This window comes from Pseudophryne corroboree, chromosome 1, assembly GCF_028390025.1.
Source record: "Pseudophryne corroboree isolate aPseCor3 chromosome 1, aPseCor3.hap2, whole genome shotgun sequence".
Taxonomy (NCBI): Eukaryota; Metazoa; Chordata; class Amphibia; order Anura; family Myobatrachidae; genus Pseudophryne; species Pseudophryne corroboree.
Window position 1 is genome coordinate 245055936 of NC_086444.1, and position 21008 is coordinate 245076943.

The window sequence follows — 21008 nt, forward strand, 5'->3', positions numbered from 1 at the left end:
CTTGGGATTTTATTCCCTGTGTGACTGCACCCCAGCCCCGAAGGCTGGCATCCGTGGTCCCCAGGACCCAGTCCTGTATTCCGAATCTGCGGCCCTCTAGTAGATGAACCCTCTGCAGCCACCACCGCAGCGACACCCTGGTTCTTGCCGACCGGGTTATCCGCTGCTGTATCTGGAGATGGAACCCGGACCATTTGTCCAACAGGTCCCACTGGAAAATCCTTGCGTGGAACTTTCCGAATGGAATTGCTTCGTACGAAGCTACCATTTTTCCCAGGACTCGTGTGCATTGATGTACCGACAGCTGTCCCGGTCTTAGGAGGTTTCTGACTAGAGATGACAACTCCTCGGCTTTTTCCATTGGAAGAAACACTTTTTTCTGGTCTGTTTCCAGAATCATTCCCAGGAACAGAAGACGTGTCGTCGGGACCAGCTGTGACTTTGGAATTGAGAATCCAGTCCTGCTGTTGCAGCACTTCCCGAGAAAGTGCTACCCCCTTACCAACTGTTCCTTGGACCTCGCCTTTATCAGGAGATCATCCAAGTACGGGATAATTAAAACTCCCTTCTTGCGAAGGAGTATCATCATTTCGGTCATTACCCATGCTAAAGACCCTCGGTGCCGTGGATAATCCAAACGGCAGCGTCTGGAACTGATAGTGACAGTCCGGTACCACAATCTTGAGGTACTCCTGGTGAGGAGGGTAAATGGGGACATGCAGGTAAGTATCCTTGATGTCCAGACACACAGCACACACACAGGGAATGCTCTGACAGAGGACAGGACCCCACAAAGCCCTTTGGGGAGACAGAGGGAGAGTATGCCAGCACACACCAGAGCGCTATATATCACAGGGATATCACCTATAGAGAGTGTTTTCCCTTATAGCTGCATTATATATATATATACTGCGCCTAATTTGTGCCCCCCCCCTCTCTTTTTAACCCTTTTCTGTAGTGCAGGACTGCAGGGGAGAGCCAGGGAGCGATCCCTCCAGCAGAGCTGTGAGGGAAAATGGCGCCAGTGTGCTGAGGGAGATGGCTCCGCCCGTTTTTCGGCGGGCTTTCTCCCGCTATTGTAAAAGTTCTGGCAGGGGTTAATAAACACCTATAAAGCCCCTGGGGCTATATATGGTGTCAGTTCGCCAGCCAAGGTGTTAATATTGCTGCTCAGGGCGCCCCCCCCCCCCAGCGCCCTGCACCCATCAGTGACCGCAGTGTGTGGTGTGCATGAGGAGCAATGGCGCACAGCTGCAGTGCTGTGCGCTACCTTGGAGAAGACAGAAGTCTTCAGCCGCCGATTTTCCGGACCACCTTCTTGCTTCTGGCTCTGTAAGGGGAACGGCGGCGCGGCTCCGGGAACGGACGACGAGGTCGGGTCCTGTGTCCGATCCCTCTGGAGCTAATGGTGTCCAGTAGCCCTCGAAGCCCAAGCTATCACCACTTAGGTAGGTTCGCTTCTTCTCCCCTTAGTCCCTCGGTGCAGTGAGCCTGTTGCCAGCAGGTCTCACTGAAAATAAAAAACCTAACATATACTTTCTTCCTAGGAGCTCAGGAGAGCCCCTAGTGTGCATCCAGCTCAGCCGGGCACAGAAATCTAACTGAGGCTTGGAGGAGGGTCATAGGGGGAGGAGCCAGTGCACACCAGATAGTCCTAAAGCTTTCTTTAGATGTGCCCAGTCTCCTGCGGAGCCGTCTATTCCCCATGGTCCTTACGGAGTCCCCAGCATCCACTAGGACGTCAGAGAAATACTGTTTAATTGGTTACATAAATAACATTACTTCCCTTTTTCAGACAGGGAGGAACTCCTCAAATACCATCCAACATTGAGATAAATAAACTGAAAGAGATAACAGATGCAATAGTGCAAACATCCAATTCAATAAAAATAAGGTTTTATTTTGGTATCACACTCACCAATAAAAAGAAGGCATGTAATGGATCGTTGCTTTAAATGGATACGTCAATTCAAATGGATTCTTTTGGCATCTCTCTGAACTTTTACTGAAAAAGTGAAGAAAAACAATAGTGCAGACTCCCACTTTAAGGGAAAAGATTTAATAAAAATGCACTCACAAACAAAGAAGTATAAAAAGCATATAAAATCTCTGGTGGTAGAGGCAAACGTATACTCATCAGATGATCAGCTTCCAAGAGTCCCACAGAGTTCCGGATACTCCAAGGATTCTCCTCAAGGTAAGTTCCAGTATCGTTCCTCTATTTCCCAGGTTACAAGAGCCACACCGCTTATTGAGAACTCAGTGATTTTACTAGATGGGCTCTTGACTGTTCTACACATCAAACTGTCCCTCAAAGATGGAGCTTTCCTATAGATGAAAGATGGTCTCTCCGGGATCTCTTTTCCTATAACAGGATCTTTCTTTAGCAAGTGCCAATTTTTTATCCAGGTGATCCTTTTCCCACCCCAAGTAGCGAGGTCTGACTGAAGCTTGGCCAACAAAGGAGGGAAATTGGAATGAAAGACTTGGGAATGGTCTTTATTTAATGTTATCCCCAAATACTTCAGCTGCGTGGGATGCCATTTGAAGGGGAAAATAGTTTGGAGGACCTGAAAACTTGTCTGATTTAACGTCAGGTTCATCACTACAGACTTGGCTTAATTGACTTTATAGTTTGAGAGGGCTACAAACCGCTTAAACTCCATGAGGAGGTTAGGTATAGAAGCCAGTGGGTGTGACATTACTGCAAGAAGGTCATCCGCAAATAAAGTAAGTTTATACTATTACCTACTGTCATTCCTGTAATGTTAACATTCTGTTGAATGGCCCTTGCCAGGGCCTCCATGCATAAAACAAATATCAACGGAGACAGGGGACAACTATTCGCAATCAGAATTGAGTCCGAGAGCTCCCCATCGACATGAACCCTGGTTGAGGGTTTAGCGTATAATGCCCGAATTCTCTGAAATCCCACTGGCCCCAGGCCTACATGCTCCAGAACTCCTAACAGGAAGTCCTAATCCACCCTGTTGAATGCCTTTTCTGCATCGGTTGAAAGTAAAATAGAGGGAGAATCATAGCGAGAGGCAAAGTGAATCAAATCCAGGACTTTATTGGTAATATTCTCTCGACCAGGGACGAATCCCACTTGGTCCGTGTGGACCAAATTAGGGAGAAACATCTTCAACCGATTTGCCAGCAGCTTATTGAAAGCTTCATGTCAACGTTTAACAGGGAGATGGACCTGTAACTGGAGCACTGGGTCGGGTCTTTATGTGCTTTAGGAATAATTGAAATGTGAGTCAGCAGAGACTGAGGGAAAAAAAGGGTTTGATCTGATATCTGATTAAAAGCATTGAGCATTATAGGGGATAAGACATCACCAAACATCTTATAATATGCTATGGGGAAACCATCAGGGTCCGGACTCTTAGGAGTAGATTTAACTATGTCTTCAAGTTCCAAAGAAGTAAAGGGAGCCTCTAACTTCTCCGCCTCCTCCTTCAGAAGACAAGGAAAATTCACCTCCTTAAGATACGCACTAATCAAGGTCTTCCTCGAGTCCACCACATCTACCCCAACTGAGTCCCGCAAGTTATACTTGGGAACAAAAGAGCAGAAAGGCCGCTGCTATCTCTTTCATTGTGTTACACGTAACCCCTTTGTGGGGCTTTACCCGAGCAATAAATGTTGCAGCTCGCTGTTCTCGCAGTGCCCTAGCCAATAACCATACAGGTTTATTACCCCATAGAAAGTAGCGTCTGCAACATTTTCGCACGTCCATTTTAAGTTTATCTGACATGAAGGAATTGAGGTCCTTCCTGACCTCCAATAAGAAGCGAAGAGCCTCTGTAGAGGGGACAGATTTGTGCAAAAGTTCAAGAGCCTGGATTCCAGTATCAAAGCTTCTCTCGCTGCTAGATGCTGCTTTCTTAAATGGGCACTCAACTGAATAAATTTGCCTCTAATTACACACTTGTGCACCTCCCAAACCGTAACATTGGAGACCTCAACATTATCATTTTTGTCGATATAGTTGTGTAGTGCCTCCCTAGTTTGCTGTTGACAGTACAGATCTTGAAGGAGCAAGTCATTCAGTCTCCACATATATGAATTTGGGTGCGACGTGGAGAACCATAGTTTGCTGAAGTTTCAGTGAGGTGTAAGAATCTATGTGAAATAGATAATCAAGCCTAGTGTAACTATTATGATGGTGCAAGTAGAAAGTGTAATCCCGTGTGGAAGGGTGTTGGATACGCCATACATCAATTAGTTGAAAATTATGAAAAAGTCTTCTAATCCTACGGTGCAACTTGTCGGTGTACCGGGGTGCATGAGTAGAGGAGTCTAAACAAGGATCCAAGGCCCAATTCAGGTCTCCACCAAAAACCAAAAACCCTTTTATATGGGACTGAGCTAGGTTAAACACTTTGTCAAGGAATGCCGGTTGGGCCTTATTCGGGGTACAAACATTAGGAAAGGTAATATCATTGCTGAAGATCTTACAGTGCAAAAGCAAAGCCCTACCCGGGATCAAGTTGTGGCTTACTACGTCAGAAAGAACTACATGTTTAGCAAACATAATTGATACTCCCAGTGTTTTACCCTCTGTATTATAGGAAGCATAGCCGGTGGGAAAGTCCCTTTTCTTGAAAGAAGGGGCAGCACCGTCCTTAAAATGCGTTTCCTGCAGAAAGGCGACATCCGCTTTCTCCATCTTCAACTCTCTTAGGACCCGCGACCTTCTCTCAGGAATATTGAGTCCCTTAACATTAATGGAAGCTACATTTAAACTAGTCATTATAACGTTTCAAAGTAGGAGCACATAACATTGTTGAGCAAAGGCTTAAAATTCGCACCAACAAAAAAACTAAATAAATTTGAAACATATTTGGACCTACACCAATTCATGCGTAAACTGGCACTTGCAAAATATTACTGTCCCGACCACCGGCTGATTCTCCAGATACACCAATCCGAGAATCGCCTTGCGTGACTACTGGATTACTTTAAACCCGAAACTGCCACCGGCAAGAAGATTTTAGCGGCTAAACGCAGGTCCGTCTTTGCTTCAGCTTACACACAATTATTAATACGTCACAAAATGATAGCATGGACCATGAGGCCTTTGGGCATAAGAACACAGACCAGAACTAAAAATTAGATGTTTAATTTCAAGAATATCTTCAGAGCTTCAGTTACAAAAAAGAGTTACATAGATTATGAGAAATATTTAAAAGTGCACACTGATTAGGATACAATTTCAAATAAAACAAAAGAGGATAACAATTCCAGAAGTCTAACTTACTCAGCAGCAGGTAAGCATCCTGTGTGGGGGAAATTCACAATGTAAGATATATGGTGCATACCCAGCTCTTGGCTGTTACCTCAGGAATAAACAACCCAGTGTGTGTGAGAGGGACAGATATAACCCCCTCACAGCTGCAGTCCCCACCCTTTTCTTAACTCTCTCAATGCTGTGTACCTGGGCAGTGAGAAACCAGATTTACTTTCATTTCACTTTCAACAGCTGGCTTTCTTCTAAGTTTCAAGAGGTCTGGTTTCTTGACCTGTGATGTTCCTCCTAACTATAGTTTATAGCTTCTTAGATAAGTCTAAAGGCCATAAACTAACCTCTGAATCCCCACTATACAACAGTGTCCTCTACTCCCAAATCTATGTAGCTATGGGTTCAATTAGAGGACAGGCTGGCAACCATGTTGTGTCACAGGCTCCATTACAATATGCACGTAGACATTACATACAAGTCTTATATCGCTGGATACAAATGATTGTCACATTTGCCACAATTATAATAAAGGATCCACTGCATATGCAGAACCTAACATCAGTAAAGATAAATTCAAACATTCAGATTTAAAACCAACCTCCACCTTCTAACCACAACACATGAGAGCTTCCATCATTGACGCTTTTGAAGAGCTCATAACAAGAGACATGAACAAAATAGATACTACAAACAGAAACTTCAATTTGACATTAATGGAGAAAAATGCACTCAAAGAAATTTCCTGTTAACAGGGAACTGGTGATAAAGCCATCAGATAAAGAGGGGGATAGTCCTTTTGGATAGGAAAGACTACATAACAGAATCTCTTAGAATTCTAAGTGAAAAAAATACATATGAGATTCTCACAAGATCCCACAACAGAGTACAAGAAACTGTTAGGACATCTGCTTAAAGATGGCCTTGAGAAATGGATATTGACAAAAAAAAGATGACAGTTTTCTGGACACTACAAACCACATAATTCCAGTTTTCTATTGCCTACCCAAGGTATACAAGAACCAAACAAAACCACCTGGCCACCCAATAATAACTGGGATAGGTTCACTTACAGAAACATGTCACAATACATTAATACATACTTACAAACATATGTACAATTGCAAAAATCCTACATAAGAGACACAACAGACATTATGAAGACTCTTAACACCATCAAATGGTCAAGTGAGTACTGGATATGCACTAGTGATGTGACATCTTTGTATACCGTCTTAGACCAAAAACAGGGACTAGACTCAATACACCATTTTCTTGAAGCAGATCCCATAATGTAAACGATGCAGGCCACTTTCATCTTAGATTGTGTCAACTTCATCTTACAACATAATCATTCTTGGTTCGAAGACACCCATTACAGACAGACCTCAGGAAAAGCCATGGGGACTAGGTTTGCCTCAAGTTATGCTAATCTATTCATGAGTAGGTGGGAGGACATGAATATTTGGAGTGAGCATAACTTTGGGACGAACCTGGCCCTCTGGTGATGGTACATAGATGATGTGAGTTTTGTGTGGCAGGCGTCAGAGAAAAGATTGCTGGAATTTCTTAACTACATCAATTCCAACAATAACAATTTGGTGTTCACAACAGACTATAGTCAAACTTCAGTAAATTTTCTGGTCATAACTGTTTTTTTAGAGGGTCACACACTATGCACCAAAACTTATCAGAAAAGTGTAGACGGCAATAGCTATATTCTTAGCACAAGTGGACACCACTCCAATTGGTTATATAACATACCATTAGCGCAATTCAAAATAATTAAATGCAATTGCACAAAGGTAGAAGACTTTGAAACATAAGCTAACAGAATGAAACAACAATTTCTAGATGAAGGATATAAAGAAGAGAATTTAGAGAAAGATCTACAAGTTACCACCAATACAAAAAGAGAGACATTACTAACATACACGGACAAAAATAAATCGAGTGAAGATTTCAAAACTATATTCCAAACGCAGTATAGTAGTAACAATAGGAAGCTTGAAAAGATACTTCGTAGATATTGGCACATCATTTTAGAGGATGAATCATTAGCATATATACTTTCAGACAAACTCAAGGTGGTATATAAGAAGGCACCAGATTTGAAGTCCAAACTGACACACAATCATTTAAGTAAAAGGGAGACAATACAAACTACCTTATTGGGCCAGAAACTTAGTAATGTTTTTTTTCTATTGTGGATCATGCCAATACTGCAAAACACATGACACAACCACAAAGAAAGTTCAGGCTCTGAGTCAAACAAAACACACAAATCCTTTAGGATTCAGGAGCATATTTCACATATAAGTAAAAGGGCAATCTATTTGATAGAATGCCCACGTAATTTACAAAATGTAGGGAAAACAGTAAGACCTCTAAAAACAAGAATAGCCGAATATATGAGGAATATAAAGAAAGGCTTAAAGACACACAACCTCTCAAACCATTTTGAAGAGAACACACAAACAGAATTCGGCTGGAATTAATTTTTTAGGGAACAAATTAGTACAGCATAATTGGAGGGGAGGAGATTTCTTGAAATAAATAAATAAAGAAGAATTGAAGTGGACATTTACACTAAAGCTGGGTACACATGGGATGATCTTGCCAACTATTTTGGCTAGATACAGTAGGTCATTGAACGATAATATCATTCCGTGTGTACAGGCTAGATCATTCACTAAGCATGCTCCCATGGGTAAATGACAAAATTGTTGATAGACTTTGCAGCAAGGTCAATTTTGGCTAGATCGTTCATGACCATTCACTGTCTACACTGTGTGCATTAACGATGAACGATTTTGGCTAGATTATGTCATCTAGCCACTAAGAAAATATTTAAATTTGGAGCCAAAAACCATCTAGCCAAGATCTTTGAAAGACTATAAAATTTGGCTAGATATTTCCATGTGTACACTCTAGATCAGTGATTTTCAACCTTTTTTTACTCGCGGCACACCGGACAATATTTTAAAATTGCCAAGGCACACCATAAGTTCCCCACAGAAAAAAAACAAAAAACACACATTTGCCCTCACAGTTAAAAGAACAACACACATACATTGGCCTACACAGAAAAAATAATCACATTGCTCCCCACATAAATCCTATTGCTCCTTACATAAATCCTATTGCTCCCCACATAAATCAATCACATTGCTCCCCACATAAATCATGTTGCTCACACATAAATCAATCACATTTCTCCCCACATAAATCCTATTGCTCCCCACATGAATTATGCACATTATTCCCCCCATAACTCCATAAATCCTTATTCTCCTCACATAAATCCTATTGTTCCCCACAGGAGAAATAAAATAACAAATATTAGCCCCTACCGGTCAGCTGTCCTTCTCCCTGTCTCTCAGTGGCGGGAGTTGTTAATTTATTTTATTTATTATTTATTAACAGTTTCTTATATAGCGCAGCAAATTCCGTTGCGCTTTACAATTTGAAATAACAATTACAAACTGGGTGATAACAGTCATAGAGGTAGGAAGGCCCTGCTCGCAAGCTTACAATCTATAGGGAAATAGGCATATGTACACAAGGAAAGGTGCTATCTATTGCATAGAATGAGAAGACATGTGAGGATATGTGTGGACTGTACAGAGTGGATGTAATTTGATAGGAAGGTTTATGAAAGTTATGTGAGCGGTTCAGGAATTTGATACGCTTGCCTAAAGAGGTGAGTTTTGAGGGAACGCTTGAAGGTTTGGAGACTAGAGGAGAGTCTTATTGTGCGTGGTAGGGCATTCCACAGAGTGGGTGCAGCCCAATGAAAGTCCTGCAGTCGTGGGAGCGAGTAATGAGTGTGGATGAGAGACGCAGGTCTTGTGAAGAGCGAAGAGGTCGGGTTGGGAGATATTTTGTGATAAGCGAAGTGATGTACGTTGGTGTAGTATGGTTAATAGCCTTGTGTGTGAGTAAAAGTATTTTATATTGAATGCGGTAGAGTACAGGTAACCAATGGAGGGACTGACAGAGCGGATCTGCAGACGATGAACGTCTAGCGAGGAAGATAAGCCTCTCCACAGCATTCAGAATGGATTGTAGTGGGGAGAGTCTCGTTTTGGGAAGACCAGTTAGGAGACTATTGCAATAATCAATGCGGGAGATAATGAGAGTGTGGATTAGAGTTTTAGCAGTGTCTTGTGTAAGGTATGGTCGTATTTTGGATATGTTTTTTAGATACATGTAACATGATCTTGAGACAGATTGAATGTGGGGAACAAAGGACAGATCAGAGTCAAGGATGACACCTAGGCAGCGAGCTTGTGGGGTAGGGTAGATAGTCGAGTTTTCAACAGTGATAGAGATATCAGGTTGGTACCTACTATTGGCCGGTGGAAATATAATTAACTCTGTCTTTGAAATATTAAGTTTGAGGTGGCGAGATGTCATCCAGGATGAGATGGCAGAAAGGCATTCAGTGACCCGGCACAGTACAGATAGGGACAAGTCAGGGGAGGATAGGTAGATTTGAGTATCATCTGCGTACAAATGATACTGAAAACCAAAAGAGCTGATTAGTTTACCAAGAGATGAGGTATAGATAGAGAAAAGCAGAGGACCCAAGACTGAGCCTTGCGGTACTCCACCTGAAAGAGGTAGCGAAGAGGAGGTAGATTCAGAGAAGCGAACACTGAAGGAGCGATTAGATAGGTACGATAGGAACCAAGAAAGGGCTGTGTCTTTAAGACCTAGGGATTTTAGTGTCTGTATGAGAAGAGAGTGGTCTACAGTGTCAAATGCAGCAGATAGATCTAGAAGAATAAGTAGTGAGTAGTGGCCTTTAGACTTCGTAGTGACCAAATCATTAACCACTTTAGTCAGTGCTGTCTCTGTGGAATGTTGGGAACGGAAGCCTGACTGAAGTGGGTCCAACAAAGTGTATGAGCTAAGAAAGTGTGTGGGGGGGCGTGGCTTGGCTGGCAAGTGCAGTAGACATGCTTCTCCCCAGCTCTCCCTGAACTGGCACTTATAAGGGCTCCTAACCCTATTTACCCGTATCCCTAAACGACCAGACGACACCCTAGAGACCCCCCCTATATTGCTGCCGGCATCTGAGGAACCCGCGGAGTCGGGGAGCGCTTTTAAGCGCTCCCGCGGACTGCGGCCTTCTTCCCCAGACAGAGACCGGGGCCTGAAGTAGAAGCTGCACCCGAGACTGACCTCCCGCCGCGTACGGACATAACAGCGAGACCCCGTAGCTCTCCCCGAGCCCATCGAGACTCATCAGAGGAGAGGAGGGACGGGTCCCAACGAAGCGGTGAGTCTGCTCCATAGCCGGAGCTTGGCCCGCGACCGCCGCACCAGCTGCCTGCACGGAGCTGCAGGGACTCCCACGAGCCGGCTGCTTCTCCCCTGCATCCCCGAGGCGCGGCAAATCCCTCCGCCCGAACAGCCCGGCCGCAACGGAAGCTGCGCACCCATCCCTCTCCGTTCACGCTCTGCAGACCCCAGGGCTCTCCCTACCCCTGGACGCATAGCCCTGGGACACAAAACGAGGCAGCCAGAGACCACAGCCCTACCTGACACGCCGTTCCTGGTATAGGGACACATTCTTCCCCCACCACAGTACCCACACATACAAGCCAGAGCCGCTTGGCTGCTCCACCGCTGGGATTCACTGCAGGGGGGGCTGGTTTCACAGAGCTGGAGGGGGCCTTAACACCCCCCTGCGGGTTGTGGCCTGGTTTCCCCCTTGAAGCCGGGGACTCCATTTCCCAACATCCGGCAGGCCTGAGACACATTTATCCTCAAGTCTTAAGCTACAGCTACAGCTCACTCAGAAGGCTCCCCCTGGTGGTCACTTTGAGGCAATTAAGTGGAGGAGCAAACTTTTGCTTACACAAAGGAAATTATATATTAGCTTCTCAGTCTCTCAGAGCCTATAATGCTATAAGAAATGCACCTGGAACGGTCACCGCGACCACCGATGCCGTAATGTGATGCTGATGCCAACCCAGAGGGAGCCGCGCCGCTGAAAGCACTCTTATGAAAACCATGTAACCATACTTCTCCTCGTCAACCTGATCTCAAGGAAATTAAGCTTCCTGATGCTGATTGAGTGGTGCCCAATAACAAGAAATCTTCTCAGAAGACCAGCAAACCAACTCCTCGGGGGACCATGTCGCAATCTGCAATGAGGCCCTTTCTACAACCTACCTCGCCTGCTCCAACAGACAACTCTCCTACAACAACCTCCCCTTCCCTCCCGCAGACCCCTCACCAGTCCTCCCCAAGCACGGATACACCACATGCTCACACCCCGGGAGGCAAAGACCTGCAGGACATATTAGCCTATATGAAAAATCTCCCCACTAAACAAGACCTGCAAGACACAGTGAGACGTGAACTGGCCGCAATGAGACAGGATATCTCTCACATCTCTGACCGGGTGTCGAGCTTGGAGGACCACCAAACTTCCTCTGATACTTTCCTAAAATCATTGACGACCGTCATCGAAGCCCAATCATCGGAGATCCGCTCCCTCCAAACGCGGATAACAGATTTGGATAACAGAGGGAGGAGAAATAATATTCGTGTTCGGGGTCTGCCGGAGGATGTCCCTCAAACGGGCCTGATTGACGCTCTTACAAAGATCTTCAACGAGATCCTGGGTTTTGATCCCAATGACACCATCACTTTCGATAGGGCTCATCGCGCTTTGAAACCGAGGGGTCTCTCCGCAGATAGACCACGCGATGTCATATGCAGGTTGCATTATTTCTCCCAAAAAGAGGACATCATACGCAAAGTCCGCCAACTTGATGGAGTGGACTTCAACGGTTCCGCGATCCAAATTTACCAAGACTTGTCCTGGCATACACTACAACAGCGGAAGGCCCTTAAGCCCCTAACGGATGAACTCCGCAAACGCCAATTGAAATACAGGTGGGGCTTTCCCTTTAACCTCCAGGTCTCCTCATCCGGGAAAACCCACACCCTCAACTCCTACTCGGACCTCCCAGAGTTCTGCATAGGACTTGGTATACCAAAACCTGACCTGCGCGATTGGGACTTCCCTATCCCAGAGCTACCATCTCACCAATCCCTGAATACAGGATCATCTTGGCAAGTGGTGCGAAAGGCTGGAGGGAAGAACACCAACGGATCCCCCTCCAACAAGGATTCATGTGTCACCGGACCGACTACCTGAGATTTCTTGTTTGATATAGCTTTACTTAAAAAGTTCCTATAGGTTTGCAGCGTGACACTATTCTCAGGTTACAAAGTGATACCATCTCACACGTCTGAAGAACCCCCAAGTGAAACCACGCTGATACTGAGGCTCCACCCTCACCCCTCCCCAATATGTCTTGGGTCGTTGATTATTATTGTAATTTCCTGTTCCATTTTTACAGAAATTCTTGCATCCTCCTATTCGAAGTTTTCATTAGGTTGATGAGGTTTAAGGCTTATAGCTTATTGTTTGCAATTAGTTAAATCTATACATGTATACTGTTTAATGCATACTTTTTTCACATTATCGTTATGCCTTTGGCGGTGGCTCCCTCACCTGCCCCATACCCGCTCCTGGCTGTTTGGCCTCTTGGGTCCCCGATCCTTAGCTGGATCGGTTACTCCATTGCGGGTTTTTTGAATGTTTTCATTGTTTTTTCTTCATGTTCTGTCCTTTTCTTTTTCCTCCCTATCTCTCCCTCCCTTCCTCTATTGACCATTCAGGACTCACTGCCCCCCATTATATCACATACCCCCTATGACGTCTACAGGCAAAATTAAAGTCACATCGATTAACGCGAAAGGTCTCAATATACCGGAAAAAAGATCATCCCTTTTGAGATCCCTTTGGGCTGATAGAGCAGATGTTGCACTGGTCCAGGAGACGCATTTCAGAATATCAGCTAAAAATCCTCCCCTGACTAACTACCGCTACCCCCAGGCCTTTTATAATAATAACCCAGATTCTAAATCAAAGGGTGTAGCGATAGTGTTCTCCAGGACTCTCCAGCTGTCAGACGCATCAGTCCATAAGTTGATCCCGGGTCGACTCCTAATAGTTCGTTGCACCATATGCACCTGCCCATACACATTTATCGCACTCTACGTGCCAAACAAAGACCAGGTTTCATTTTTCCGCACCGCACTCTCCCAAATACAACCATTCCTTTCAGGGGTGACTGTTCTAGGAAGCGATCTGAACTGGATAATAGATCCATTCTTAGATTCATCTTCTCACGCTCCCCGGGCTTCCCAACGTCAATACCGACAGGTTAGACGACTGTTTCACGACCTCCAGCTAGCTGACTCCTGGCGGATTCTCCATCCCTCGGATAGAGACTACTCCTTCTATTCTCCCCCACATAATGCCTACTCCCGCCTCGATTATTTATTTCTGAGCCATAGGCATCTCCCCTTATTAATAGACTCCTCTATAGGTTCGATAACCTGGTCTGACCATGCCCCAGTTCACATGACGCTTTCGACACCCCAGACCACCCCAGGTCAGTGGACCTGGCATCTTAATGAGTCATTGCTGCAAGACCAATATTGCAAGGGTGAAACAGAAAAGGCCCTGGCTGAGTTCTTCTCCATAAATGACACCGACGATGTCTCAAAAATGACCCTGTGGGAAGCACATAAATGCACCATACGAGGTAAGCTTATACAGTTAGGGACATTTGTGAAGAAGCAGAGGTCAGCACTAATCACCAAACTATTAGACCGACTCCACCATTTCGAGTCCCAGCACAAAACGACTCTGTCGGAGTCCGATTACTTAGAACTTCTGGATACACGGGCTCAGCTAAAGAAAACCCTTACTGATAGTATCCAACTTTCAGTTCGTAAATGCAACTCCAAATATTACCAGTGGGGTAATAAACCTGGTCGCCTTCTGGCCCAGGCTCTCAAGGCCCAACGCTCCTCTCTGTATATTAACAATATAAAAGATCTCGGAAATATTCTCCGATTCAAAACCCCGGAAATTGCGGCATGCTTCAAAAGGTATTACTCCCTTTTATATAACTTAGAGAACCGACCTGATGGCACCACCACCCCTTATGACTTTTTACAAGCGAAGGCATATCTAGAAAAAGTGTCATACCCCGTCCTACCACCTTCAGATAGGGAAGCCCTGGAATTACCTTTTACCCAACAAGAATTGGAGACTGCCCTGGCCATGACGCCATCTGGTAAAAGCCCAGGGCCGGACGGCTTCACCCTCACCTACTATAAACAATTCAAAGACCTCACACTCACCTATCTTCTTCAAGCCTTTAATTCAATTTCCGCGGAAACCCACTTCTCTAGCCAGTCCCTGGAGGCACACATCTCTGTCTTGCCCAAACCCGGTAAGGACCCCTCGGTATGTTCCAGCTATAGGCCCATATCCCTCCTAAACGTTGATGTCAAGCTTTTCGCAAAACTAATGGCAAATAGACTGAACGTATTTCTACCTTCCCTAATCCACAACGATCAGGTGGGCTTTGTCCCGAACCGCGAGGCAAAGGACAATACCACCAAGGTACTGAACCTGATCCACATCGCGTCCCAGTGTGGCCCACCCACAGTACTACTATCCACCGACGCCGAAAAGGCTTTCGACAGGGTTGGCTGGGGTTTTATGAGGTCTGTGCTGGAGCATATTGGATTGGGTCCCCGAATGCTTGATAGAATAATGGGGCTATACAGATCACCCACAGCCCGGGTCCGAATAAACGGATCTTTATCTGACTCCTTTCCCATAAGTAACGGGACACGACAGGGCTGCCCACTATCCCCCCTACTCTTTGTCCTCTGTATCGAAGCTTTTGCTAGAGCTATTAGGGCCAATGATAGTATTACGGGCCTGAGGATTGGGGATACAGAGCACAAACTTTCCCTGTTTGCTGATGACCTACTAGCCACAATAACACACCCGGTTTCCTCCCTTCCTCACCTTATGCAGGAGCTCTCTCATTTCAGAACACTCTCCAACTTTAAGATCAACATGACCAAATCATGCGCCCTGAACATTTCCACCACCCCCGACACAATAGCTAAACTTAAGCGATCCTTCCCCTTTACCTGGAATGCCTCCCACCTGTCCTACTTGGGATTACAGCTACCAAATGACCTGTCCTGTTTATACACTTTAAACTTTGCCCCCCTCCTTCGAACACTCAGGGCTGACTATAGCAGGTGGTACCTCAAACCACTCTCTTGGCTGGGGAGGGTGAACGTTGTAAAGATGAATACTCTCCCCAAACTACTCTACAAACTGCAGACCCTCCCCATACAGATCCCAGACTCCTGGTTCAGATCCATCCAACTCTTGATACAACAATTTATCTGGTCTCGGAGACGGCCAAGAATCAGCAGATCCATTATGATTCGCTCCACCCGAAGTGGTGGTTTCCAATTGCCTGATATCAGAGGCTACTATTGGGCAATATTGCTCAATAGGGTTCTGGACTGGACGAGGAGTCGAGACACAAAGCAATGGGTTGCTATAGAGGGGCTATATATGCAACAATTCCCTGAGATCTTTCCCTGGCTCCCCTCCCTGCCCAAGCCCCCCTCCTCTCGCCCAACTATCACAGCGACCCTCTCCTTCTGGAAAAAAGCGCGCCGCTGGCCCTTCCTCTCTTCTGATTTTGGCCCACTGACCTCTTTTCTAGCTAACCCCGACTTCCAGCCCGGCTTAATACCCTCCCATTTTCGTGACTGGGCCCTTGAGGGTCTCTTTAGAGTAGGCCAGATGGCAGTTTCCTCGGGAGTTAAACAATTCTCCGAAATACGATCAAAATGGGAAATCCCACAACATGACTTTTGGAAGTACCTGCAGCTCAGACACATTTTGCACTCTGAGCGTAGATACCTCCAGGCCTCACGAGAGTTAACACAGTTTGAGAGGATGTGCGTCGCTACATGCCCCCCTCAACACACCATCTCCTCACTTTATAGACTACTGCAGACACCAAACGCTCAGAAGCCCACACCCTTCCAGCTGGCGTGGGGAAGGGACCTGGGGATTCCCCTAACAGACAAAGATTGGCAGATGATATTCCTCAAATCCCATAAAAGCTCAGTCTGTATACAAGTTAGGGAAACTCAATATAAGCTCTTAATGAGATGGTATAGACACCCCTCTCTCCTCCACTTCATGTATCCTGGAGTGACGGACAGATGCTGGAGATGTCTCAGTGCTGCAGGCTCCCTAATGCATATCTGGTGGAACTGTCCCCTACTAAAACCATTCTGGACTGATGTTGTATCCATTTCTCAAGACATACTTCATACTCCCGTTCCCACAGATCCAGCCTTCTGGTTGCTTTCCCACTCCCCAATCTCACTGGCTCAGCACAAAACATTGCTACTCCGTCACTTGTCTAACGCTGCGCGGGCAGTCATCCCCACACTATGGAGATCTCAACTCCCACCCACAAGGAAACTATGGTTTACAAGAATTAGTTACTATATGAATATGGAAAACATCCTCCTGGTCTCCAGAGACAAACTCTCGGAGTTCATGGCCACATGGATGCCCTGGATGGAGTATGCGTCCTCCAGAGACTACAAAGACTACGTCTATGCTACCAAATGACCTAATCAAGCAACTGATTAAACAGAGAGATTGCACCGCACCACCTCCCCAATTCGAAAGCTCCCCCAGCTTGGTCACACTACGTTCTTTCCTTCCCCTTTCTCTTACTTCATTCTTCTATCTTTCCTATGTCTTCTCCACAATGTTACTTAAGATACCACGATTACATTATTGTATAGAAGGACAGCGAATGGTCACTAAATGGATATTATAGAAACACCTACTAATGCCAATACCTGTACCAACCCCCAGCGCTGGGGGCGATACGCTACCCTATGCTTACAGGCTTTGATGTAATAGACCTTCATTGTATGTCCTGATGATTTCCTTCTCTTTCTATCAAAATGTGATGTAATACTTACACTGTCCTAAATAAATAAAAACAGATTATACAAAAAAAGAAAGTGTGTGAGTCGAGTGTAGGCAAGTCTCTCAAGTAGCTTAGAGAGACAAGGGAGCTGATAGATAGGGCGGTAGTTTGAGAGAGCATTAGGGTCAGAATTTTGTTTTTTTAAAATGGGAGTAATCACTGCATGCTTGAAGAGTGAAGGAAAAATACCAGTAGAGAGAGAGAGATTACAGATGTTAGTTAAGGTAGGGATGAGCACCAGAGACAGAGCTTTACTTATTTGTGAGGGTAAAGGATCAAGAGGTGAGGTAGTAGAGAAGCAGGATGAGAAGAGTGATGATACTTCATCTTCATTTGTGGGATCAAATGAAGAAAGAGTGCCAGAGGGTTCAGGTAAAGAACGGAGCAGGTCACTGGCTGCCGAAGAGCATACCATTTCATCTCGGATCTTATCAATCTTCTCCTTGAAGTAGGAAGCAAGATCCTGTGCCTTGATAGTGGCTGGTGGGGTAGGTGCGGGAGGATTCAGAAGTGATTTAAATGTATTAAAGAGTCGTTTGAGGTTAGAGGCTTGAGCAGAGATAAGAGTTTGGAAATATGTTTGTTTGGCAGTGTCCAGGGCATTTTTATAAGAATGGTAGACTGTCTTATATGTGAGGAAGTCACTTGAAATACGAGATTTACGCCACTGACGTTCAAGTTTTCGTGTGAGTTTTTGTAGTTGTCTTGTTAATTTGGAGTGCCATGGTTGACATCTAGGCCTACGTGGAGTGTGATGGGTAGTTGGAGCCACTTCATCAAGGGCTAGTTCTAGAGTCTCATTAAGGTGTGATACAGCCATCTCAGGAGAGGTGAATGCAGAAATAGGTGAAAGCAGTTGTTGGAGTGAAGTGGAAAGTTCTTGAAGATTAATTGTGTTAATATTTCTGCGGGTTTGAGGAAGATTGGAGAACTTCCGCAACACAGGGTTTGAATTAACAGAGGAGAGCATGCAGGTGATAAGGTTGTGATCTGAGAGGGGGAAAGGAGTTCTAGTGAGTTCAGAGATGGAGCATAGTCTGGTGAATACTAGATCAAGGCAGTGGCCCGCCTGATGAGTAGAGGAGTCAGTCCATTGGGAGAGGCCAAGAGAGGAGGTTAGAGAGAGTAGTTTGGAGGCATGCACAGCAGATTTTGGACAATCAATAGCAATATTGAAATCACCCATGATAATGGTGGAGATGTCAGAGGATAGGAAGTGAGGGAGCCAGGCAGAAAAATCTTCCAAAAATTGTTTTGGATGCCCAGGTGGGCGGTAGATAGCTGCAACACGCAGAGAGAAAGGAGAGTAAACCCTAATGGAATGTACTTCAAATGATGTAAATGTGAGTGATGGAACCTGTGGTAGAACTGTATATGAAAAAGATTGGGAAAGTAAAAGTCCAACTCCTCCTCCTTTATGGTTATCGGGTCTGGAGGTGTGTGTAAAGTGGAGACCACCGTGTGCCAGTGCTGCAGGGGAGGCTGTGTCAGATTGTGTGAGCCAGGTTTCTGTTATAGCCAGCAGATTGATGTTGTTAGATATGAAGAGGTCATGGATGGATGTTAATTTGTTACAAACAGAGCGTGCATTCCATAAGGCACATTTTAGTGATCTGGAGGGTGATGGAAGACATGTGATGTTTATGAGGTTAGCTGTATTTCTATGTTGCTGTGAATCAGGTGAATGCGAGTTATGCAAGTGGCTGGGTCCTGGATTTGGTGAAATGTCACCAGCTATCAGAAGCAGAAGAGAGAGATAAATGTGGGTGTCAGAGGTTTGTGAAAGTGTTTTATGGTGAGAGGTTGTAGATGTTATTGTCAATGAGTATAGGGAAGTAAAAAGCTCATGAGTGCTAATAAGAGGGGAGTGTAGAATTGAGGGGGCAACATGTACAGAGGGCTGAGTTGCTGGGAGACTGAATGATGCAATGGTCTTTATGAATACTCCATGAAGAGCAATGCAGAAAATCAATTTGTGGAACATACTGTAGTTAGTCTGAGATGAAACCAGTGTTTTCTAGGCTGAGAGTGTAAGGTTTTACTTGTTCAAGTTAAAAGTTCAGGTGCCTATTTACTGGTGTTGTTCTGCTGTATGTTAACTGTGCATTATAGAGCAAAGTGACAAACAGGTATGTACAATCACATGTAAATCACAATGTATATAGTTGTATACCAAATTGGTATATAATAGTGGAGTGCTGCAAATACTGAGCAGCGGGCGGCCAGGCAGGTGTGGATGTGGGTGGGCAAGGAAAGCTGTGTATGCAGGCAGGAACTGGAAGATGTGTATGCAGGCGGGTGGGTTGGCTGAGTGGTGAGACGCAGCATCCGTGACCTATGATATCACACCGCCGCATCATCAAGGCATTGGTTACGGTTAGAGCATGACGTATCCTCTAAGAAGTGTCCGGGCCAACATTTCACTCTGAAGGTGCAGGAAGCTGCTCTGGCTCCGCGGCACACCTTGCAACTGGTTGCGGCACACTAGTGTGCCACTGCACACTGGTTTAAAAAGCCTGCTCTAGATCATTGAGTCAGGAGCAGGGAGCTGAAAGTGAAAGACTTTATCTTTCAGTCTTTCAGTCTTTCGATCTTTCCATGTGTGCCCAGCTTAAAAATATTGAGACCCCAAGGTTTTTATTTATTTTATTATATATATATATATATATATATATATATATATATATATATATATATGGAAAGAGGTCGGCGGCACTCACAGACTGAGATAAGAGGCTGAATAGCTTCAACGTTTCGGTTTTATTAACCTTTGTCAGGAATAACAAATAACAAACATAGTGAACTTAAATATATACAGACAGGTAACAAGTGCCAATCACCTTCACCATTGAATTAACGAACATCCGGTGATGTCAGCTGGCAGAACCATCCCACCTCTGCTAGCTCACCGGTCCCTAAGTTACACTAATTAATTAACCATTACCATGGTGACTATACAGCAGTGTAGCTCAATCAATCAAGCAACCATCATATCTTTATACAAAACAATACAAAACAGGTACATAATGGTTAAACAGCTCCTACAGTTATATCCACAAGTACTAAATAAAACTAGAGAACGACAGGTATTCATTTAGACCTAAAGGGAAAATTGTATTTAGATTATAGATCCACCGTGCTTCCTTTTGTAATAATAATTTATCACGGTTACCTCCCCTTATGTCCTCAGGGACCATGTCGATTTATTTATTTAGTACTTGTGGATATAACTGTAGGAGCTGTTTAACCATTATGTACCTGTTTTGTATTGTTTTGTATTGTTTTGTATAAAGATATGATGGTTGCTTGATTGTATGTATTTAAGTTCACTATGTTTGTTATTTGTTATTCCTGACGAAGGTTAATAAAACCGAAACGTTGAAGCTATTCAGCCTCTTATCTCAGTCTGTGAGTGCCGCCGACCTCTTTCCATGTATGCATGATTTGGAAGGCACCCAGCACGTTGTTACCTGAATTCGTGAGTGCCGAGTCCACACGCTCCTTATATTGGGTAGACGCTGTTCTAGCCCTTACTAAGGCACCCGAGAAGATTACACCAGGAATCAGTTTTTTTCACGGTGATACACTTTGTGTGGTGTGGAAATGGAGTCTGATGGCGGTGCGGCTACGGGATATCATGCTATACATCTACCTCTGGGTGACCAGCTCTCCATGTCTGATGACGATGCTGAGAGAATTCTCTTCAAGGAGAGAATGGCAACCACAGCTGGAGAAGAATCTGCGGAGCAGATCTTTCACAAACTCCTTAAACTACAGAAGAGGGAAGTGGATTATTTCCTACACGGAGTCTCATTATCCGA